This window comes from Magnolia sinica, chromosome 4 (genome assembly GCF_029962835.1).
Source record: "Magnolia sinica isolate HGM2019 chromosome 4, MsV1, whole genome shotgun sequence".
In the NCBI taxonomy this organism is placed as follows: domain Eukaryota; kingdom Viridiplantae; phylum Streptophyta; class Magnoliopsida; order Magnoliales; family Magnoliaceae; genus Magnolia; species Magnolia sinica.
This window is the reverse complement of record NC_080576.1, coordinates 63276059-63285014: the sequence shown is the minus strand read 5'-3', so window position 1 is coordinate 63285014 and position 8956 is coordinate 63276059. Positions and strand designations below refer to the sequence as shown.

General features: G+C 36.0%; 1 non-coding gene across 1 annotated transcript; it reads left to right on the top strand.

Moving 5' to 3' along the window:
- The first annotated feature begins 3025 nt into the window (after positions 1 to 3025).
- Positions 3026 to 3132, top strand: LOC131244913 (small nucleolar RNA R71). The gene has a single exon (XR_009170682.1). It is a non-coding gene; the product is annotated as a small nucleolar RNA R71 (small nucleolar RNA).
- Positions 3133 to 8956: the final 5824 nt, after the last annotated feature.

Sequence of the window (8956 nt, the reverse complement as noted above, 5' to 3'; positions counted from 1 at the left end):
AAGTGTTACGCGGAGTGCGTAAATTTGAGGCGTTTTCCAAAGTTGGCTGGACAAAGGCTATAAATATGAATTCTCCTAGGAGTTTCAAGGATAGATTAGGTTATAAGGAGTAGAGCCAAAGGGTAGAGCAGCCTCTCAAGAGTTTTTCTTCTTCCCTAGTTTATTTTTCATGTTTTGTTTAAGAGATTTAGTTTCAATCATGTCTATGGTGAATTAAACCTCTTAGCTTGGGCTAAGAGGTGAAGCTTGTAACGTGTTGGGATGATTATCTTACTTTGTTTCTTGTTTATATTGAACAATTATTGAGTTCTAGTTTGATTTGAGGAATATTTCCAGTTTTCTATGACTTATTTGACTTCAATTACAGTAGATTTTGTGGAGGTTTTTGATATCTTCTTAATCTATTTGGAGTTGTGGAGATTGGTAAATCCTGTTGTTCACCATTATCTCTTGGGCATGGTATGATGATGGAATCCCTTCCAATTAAATCAATGGATCTTCATGTGTGAATTATCTCAATGAAAGTTTAGATTATGCTTGAAAAGTTTATCTTCCACTAGATCGGATAGGACTCCAATTCCAGTTGTGTTCCTTGAATCAAGTAAGGTAGCATATTGATAACTACAAGTGGATCCTTGGTACCCTAGTTCCCACCTTTTAATTGATAGTTTAAGTCGACATCATTCACAATTACTCCAATTATTCCAGATTTTAGATTAGTTTCCGATACTGGTTCTACTTCTAGTTACTTTCAGAACATGTACAAGTTTAGTCCCTGTGGATTTGACCTCTGTCTCACCGAGTTATTACCACATTGCGACCCTTAGCCTTAACCACTTAAGTACCTCAGCCTTAAGTAATAACTACATGATACCCACATCCAACAACTTAAGTACCTCAACCTTAACCACTTCCTTAATGTTTGGATTTAATCGACATTGTGGCTGCCGGAAGGTTTTTGCATTATCCTCAAGATGAATGCGGTGAGGACAAATTAAAGGGTCAATTCCCTTAAGGTCCACAATCGACCATCCAAGGGCTCCTTTATGCTCGATGAGAGTAGAAATAAGCATACTCTCCTGTTCTTTCTCAAGGTGGGAAGAAATCATCACTGGGTATGTCTCATCTTGACCTAAGTAGACATATTTTAGATTAGCAGATAAAGGTTTTAGGTCAAGCTTCGGTGCTTTAAGGTTAGACGGTAGAGGCCCTACATCAGTTTGGGGTAAAGTTTCAAATTGTGGTCTCCACCGGTTAACTTCAAGTACCTGCACATTCTCCAGTAAGGCACCCATCTCCCTAATCGCGTCATCATCTAGATCATTAGAGGAGTGGGCCAAGCACATCTCTAGAGGGTTAGAGTATAGATTCAAGGTTGTTCTATCTTCCACAAAAGAGTCGATCATGTTAATGTCGTGGATATCTTCAACATCCTTTGACTGTTTGCTTATATTGAAAAAGATATTGAGCTCCAACGTCATATTCCTGAAAGACAAATTCATAACTCCATTCCTATAGTTGATAATGGCATTGGATATAGCAAGGAATGGACGACCAAGAATGACGGAAATCTGAGTGCTCACATCTATGATGGGTTGAGTATCCATGATAATAAAATCTATTAGATTATAAAATTTATCAACTTAGACCAACACATCCTCAATCATTCCTCTTGGTACATGTACCGAACAATTAGCAAGTTGTAATGTGGTCTAGGTGAGTTTTAATTTACCTAGACCTAATTGTTCGTATACTGAGAAAGGAATCAAATAAATGCTCTCTCCCAAGTCAAGAAGTGCGTGCTCAATCTGGTGATTCCCAATTATACAGGTGATAGGTGGGCTACTAGGATCTTTATATTTTTGTAGCACATCTTGCTTGAGGATGGCACTTACCTTTTCTGTCAGAAAAATTTTCTTTTAAATACTCTGTCATTTCTTGGTTGTACATAAATCTTTCAGAAATTTGGTGTAAGAGGGGATTTATTTCACAGCATCCAGCAAAGGGATGCTGACTTTCACTTGTTTCAGCAACTCTAGAATATCCTATGAGTTAGATAGAGGTTTTATGAAATCAACTGCTGGAGGAATGATGCAATCGACTTACTCACTTTTTCTAGTTCTTCCTCATGTGGGGCATTGCTATATTGATCATTCTTAGTTTCTTCCGGGTCCTTAAGCTTTTCAGCCCTCGGCGGAATGCTTTTGTCAATAATCTTCCCACTCCTAAGAGTGGTGATAGACTTAACCTACTCCATTTAATTTGAAGAGCTTGGGTCACTTATTTCATATTGTGGTTTTGGGTTAAGGAGAGGCTGGGCCGGAAGGATCCCTTTCTCTCTAATCAAAATTTTTGTCTCAAGCCCTTGTATGGCCTTTGTAAGGTCTTGAAAGGCTTGCAGCATACCCCGATTAAAAAGTTCTTGATTTTGAATATGTTTTAAAAATGGATCCTTTTGAGGTTTCCTTTAATCTAGAAATTTGTTAAGGATCCCTTGAGGAGTAGCAGTTTGTCCATTCCTCCAACTGAAATTTAGATGATTCCTTCAACTTGAGTTATATGTATTTGAGGTGGGTTCACTAAAAGGTCTTTGGTAGTTATTTACAACATTTGATTGCTCATGCAATATATATGAAAAAGCAGGAATTGTTGGACAATTTTCAATTGTATGTATGTTGCAAGCATAAATACCACAAACAACTTCCGTAACCTTGTCATATTTAATAGGTACTGCCTTCTTAAGTTCCATGGCCTCAATTTTCCTTGTGAGATTAACCACTTTAGCATTTATAGCTTCCTCTTTCAAAATTTATATTCCGCCTCTCTCCTTTGATTAAGCTTAGAAGTGGTGTTAGGTCTTGGGGAGATGTCCCATGATTGTGCATTTTTAGCAAGTTTGTCAAAGTAATCCCACACATCATGGACATTCTGGTTCGTGAATTCTGTATTACACATCATCTCGACCATTTGCCACATAGGAGAGGTCAGTCCATCGTAGAAGAAATTTGTTATGCACCACGTTTCAAATCCATGTTATGGGCATGAACTGACAAGATCCTTGAACCATTCCCAAGATTGGAAGAAGGTCTCGTCTGCCTTTTGGGCGAAGTTCATGATTGACTTCCTTATAGTGTTCATCTTATAGTATGGGAAGAATTTCTTTATAAACTCCATTGTCATGTCATTCCATACGCCAATGGATTTGGTCGTAGTGACTACAACCATGTCTTAGCTTTCTCTTTTAAGGAGAAGGGAAAGATTTTCAGCCTGGTCGTGTCCTCGGACACGTTAGGGAAGTCTAAAGTGGCTACTATCTCATCAAACTCTTTCATGTGTAGATATGAACTTTCATATTCAAGTCTATGGAACTTCAGAAGGAGTTGGATCACTCCAAGCTTAATATCCATACTTTCTACATTATTTGGAAAAATCATGTAAGAAGGTGAGCTCACCCCAGCCGGTTGTAAATAATCTCGTAGAATATGAGGTGGGGGTGCATGGTGCACATCATTCTCATCATGGCTTCCTCAACTGAGTGTTGAGGTTGATATGCAGCCATCACTTCTATTGACTTAGAGGATCTTAAGTGGTGTCTAATCCTATGATGGATAGGCAACCCTTCGACTAATCTTCCTTCACTTAAAAGACGTAGAGTGTTATCATGGACCCGCTTGGCCATGAAACACTCTCAGTCCTCAAGTTTTGAATAATTAAAACCTAAGAAAGAACAGAACCAAAACTAAACTAAAGTAATTAAGAATTATGAAACTAGAGAAGAGTTGAAATGAAGTTACCAATTAGAGCTCCTATGTTAAGATAAAGTCCTACAAAACAAAAACAAGTTAGTTCTAGAAATAAATTCATAAAACCTAATCTAAGAATACAAAAGAAGAACTAATCCGAAACTAATTAATCTAAAAAAATGCAACTGTAGTCCCCGGCAATGGTGTTAAAAACTCGTTCACAACCCCAAGTGCAGGGTCTCGATTTAGTAATAACTTGGTGAGTACGAGGTCGAATCCACAGGAACTAAACATGTACGTATTCTGAAAGTAAGCAGAAGTAGAACTAATATCATAAACTAATCTAAAAACTGGAATAATTGGAGTAATTTTGAATAATGTTGACTTAAACTATCAATTAAAAGGTGGGAACTAGGGTGCCAAGGATCCATTTGTAGCTATCAAGATGCTAACTTACTTGATTCAAGGAACACAACTGGAATTGGAGTCCTATCCTATCCAGTGAAAGATAAACTTTTCAAGCACAATTTGAACTTTCATTGAGATAGTTCACACATGAAGATCTAATGATTTGATTGGAAGGGATTCCATCATCCTACCATGCCCAGGAGACAATGGTGAACAACAGGATTTACCAATCTCCACAACTCAAAAATAGATTAAGAAGATATCAAACACCTCCACAGAATCTACTGTAATTGAAGTCACAATAACTCATAGAAAAATAGAAATATTCCTCATATCAAACTATAACTCAATGATTGTTCAACATAAACAAGAATCAAAGCAAGATAATCATCTCAACACGCTGCAAGCTTCACCTCTTAGCCCTAGGTAAGAGGTTTAGTTCACCATAGACATGATTGAAACCAAATCTCCTAAACAAAACATGAAAAAAGAACTAGGGAAGAAGAAAAACTCTTGAGAGGATGCTCTACCCTTTGGCTCTGCTACTTGTAACCTAATTCATGTTTATAACTCCTTGGAGAACCCATATTTATAGCCTTTGTCCACCGACTTTGGAACCACCTTAAATTTATGCACTCTGTATGACTCTTTTAATGCCATCGAACATACTTCGATGCCATCGAAGGAAGAATGTCAGTTTTAACTAGATTTGAAAGTTGTGCCCTTTCACTTTACATAAGTTTTCGATTCCATCAAACGTCCATTTGATTCATCGAAAAGTGTCCAGAATGTTCCAGCGAGTTGCTCCAATATTCTTTAAAAATCTCGATCCCATCGGACGGTCTTCGATTCCATTGAATAGATTTTCGATGAATCAAACATGTGGTTGATGCCATCGATAATGCACCAATTAGTCCAGCAACCAAACTTGATTTTTATGTAAGTTTCCATGTAATTGATCAGGTCTCAATTCCATCGAATAGTTACTTCAATTCCATTGAAAGGTGTTCGATGTCATTGATAATGGAAATTCAGATTTTTGGATTTCTGTACTTTAATCTGTTGACTTGTCTTCCTTTTTCACTTGGTTTCCTTGAATCTTGAGGTCTTGAAATCCTCAATCTTGGTCTCCTAAGATCCCTCCCTTGCCTTGGTGATTCTTGAGCATCAAATCCATGCTTTCAACATTCGTTTCATTCTATGCTCTCAGATTCATCTTGCAAGACAAACATGTATAAAATATACCAATTAAGCATTATCATGTTCATAAAACCAAGATATAAACATGGGGAAATATGCAATATTTGACACTCAATAGTAACACTTGAGAACTTTCAAGACTCGGGTATTGAAAAGTTTAGGGTGTTACAATCTAACCCCCTTAAACAAAATTTCATCCCTGAAATTTAATTACTTCTACAATTTATACTGATTCATTATGTTTAATTTTTCACTGTGTTCCTCATGATGTGGATATATGTGTCTAGGTGTACGTATAATTAGCTATATGAAAGCAGGACGCTACACCTATCTTCTATGCATTCTTTATTATTTAATAATTACACCTTTATTGTTATTTATCTTGACAGCTTTATAGGCCAAGATTATCAAGATCTTGAAATCCTTCATGAAAATATTAGAAATATTGTTAAATATAGCACCACTGACGAATTGGCTGCTTTCTTGGCTTATTGGTTAAGCCTAGTAGCATTTTCGAGCTTAGAATGGACCGAAACCATCAGACCAATGCTCTTCGTAGTTACTGTTCATAACCCCAAGTGTTGGGTCGCGATTGAGTAATAATCTTGGTGAGATCGAGGTCAAATCAACAGGGACTAATCTTGTGTGTATTCTGAAAGCAACTAGAAGTAGAACTAGAAAAAGATGTAAACCTAAATCTAAAAGTGTAGAGAGAGTAATTGTGAATTATTTAACTAAAACTTGTAAATTTAAAGGTGGAAACTAGGGTTTCCAAGGATCCACTTATAGCAATCAGGGAGATCTATTACTTGATTCAAGGACACAACTGGAATTGGTGTCTTATCTTATCTAGTTGGAAGATATCTTAGTAAAACCAAATTTGAACTTCCTTTGACCTAATTCTCAATGGATGAGAGTTATGAGGATCGGAAGTGATTCCATTACCTGGCCATGCCCAGGAGACAATGGTAGACAACAGGATATACCAATTCCACAACAAATATAGCAGAATTGTGAAGGTTAGAAGGGATTCCATCACTCAACCATGCCCAAGGGACGATGGTGAACAACAAGATTTCCTAATTTCATAATCTCAATACATGAAAAGACAATACTCAAAGTTATTGCAGATCTACTGTAATTTGAGTCACAATAAACCATTAAAAAATGAAAGTATTTCTTAAATATCAAACTAGAATCAAAATAAGTTCAACATAAACATGAATAAAAAAATAGAAACGTCCCATCACTCTACAAGCTTCACCTCTTAGCCCTGATTGGATCTAAAACCCTAGAAGAAAGCATGAAAAACTAAGGAAGAAAGAAGAAAAACGCTTGGCGACGACTCTCCACGCTTGTGCTTCACTCCTCCAAACCCTAGATTGATGCCCAGGGATGCCCTAGGGACTCTTATTTATAGTTGTGTAACACCTCCTTTCGCATCTCCTTGGAAAAATTCAAAAACTGCCTCAAATTTAAGCACTTCGCATAACTCTGCGTAACTTCGCGAGATTCGTTCGATGACATCGAACTGACTTCGATGTCATTGAAGGTGCCTTTTATACATGATTTTTCTGTGGTTTTGTAGCTTCATCCGGACTCTGAATCTACCTTCGATGTCATCGAAGAGGCCTTCGATGTCATTCTCTCTACACATATATTAGCACTATTCTAACTATTCTATTCATTCTTAACACATACACATATATTAACACTTCTCTCCCCTTTTTTGTCACAAGTTGACAAAGGAAGAATATCATATTAACATGAATAGCCAAATATAGAATTAACATCTAGTAGGTAAAACAGGGAAATCACATGAAATATCCAAAATACATTATCCAACATCATCAAAGCTATCCAAAGTATCAAAACAAACCACAAAATAAGTTTTAGTACAGAACCATCATAAGCAAGAAAAATAAATCAAGTTTAGTCCAATCTAGAAGAAGATGATGATGTAGGCATCGAGGGATCATTAAACCTCAAACTCTAGTTGATGCTATGGAAGTACTTTTTCATGTACTTTATTGTAGACTGTTGGGTTTGGGCCAATGAAGCCTGTGATACATGCAGAGCCTTAACCTTCTCTTCTAGTGCATATAGCCTCTAATCAAACTGAGAGGGATGATAGTCGGAATCAGCTGGATTATCAGAATCTTCTAACTCATTAAAAATATAATTTATGGTTGTGTCTCCTGTTGGTTGTGGTTATTCTTCTCCTTCTCTTTGCTCAGGAAGAAGAGTGAGGTTCATCATATTCAGGTTTGAGTTATTGAATGGGAGTTTGGATCAATTATCATTTTTCATTTTTCTTTTCATGCATTAATTATCACTTTTCAATTTTCTTTTCATGCATATCCTATTTTTAAATAAACATAGAAAATAAATGCAAAGAAGAAAAATAAAAACAAAATAATTATTTAATAATACACAGTCCAATATCATGCTTTAGATTTGAAAACTTAATATTATCAAGTGGCTTAGTCAGTATATCTGCAAGCTGCTTCTCAGTTTGAATGTATTCCAACATAATAGTTTTTTTTCCAACTAATTCTCAAATATAATGGTATCGTATGTCAATATGCTTTGTACGAGAATGTTGAATTGGATTTTTAGAGATATTTATTAAACTAGAATTACGCAATATAATATCATTGTATCTTGCGTAATCCCATAGTCAGCTAGCATTCTTTTCATCCACATTAGCTGAGTGTAATATTCCTTGTCACAATATATTTAGCTTCAACAGTAGAGAGAGATACGAAGTTTTATTTTTTGCTAAGCCATGATACTAAGCAGTTTCCAATACAGAAACAACCATCGCTGATAAATTTTCTATCATCAACATTTCCTACCCAGTCTGCATCTGTATAACCTGCGATTTGTATAGACATATCATGAGGATACCATAATCCTAAGTTCACAGAACTTGCGACATATCTGATTATCCGTTTGACGATAGTTAAATGAGATTCTTTATGATCATATTGATATCTAGCACATATTCTAACACTAAATGCAATATCAGGTCTACTAGCAGTTAAATACAGAAGTCTACCAATCATATTACGATATAGTCGAGAGTCTACACTTTTATCTGATTAATCTTTTGAGAGTTTAAGAGTCGTACTCATTGGAGTGTTAAAATTCTTACTGTTCTCAAAGTCAAACCTCTTTACAAGGTTCAATGCATATTTGGTTTATGAGATGAACATACCATCTTCAAGTTGTTTGACTTGTAATCTAAGAAAATAGTTTAGTTCGCCAACCATACTCATTTCACACTTGGATTTCATTAGATCTGCAAACTCAGTAGATAGGTTAACGCTCATAGATCCATAGATAATATCATCCACATAGATTTCAACAATCAGGATATCATCATTATATTTCTTGACAAATAGCGTTTTGTCAACACTACTCATAAAAAAATTATGACTAAGTAAGAATTTAGTCAACTTTTCATTTCACGCTCTGGGAGCTTGTTTCAAACCATAAAGAGCCTATTTAGACGGTAAACATGATCGGGAAGTTGGGATCTTAAAAACCCTTTGGTTGTTTAACATAGACTTTCTCATTTAGATCACTATTTAGAAAAGCAC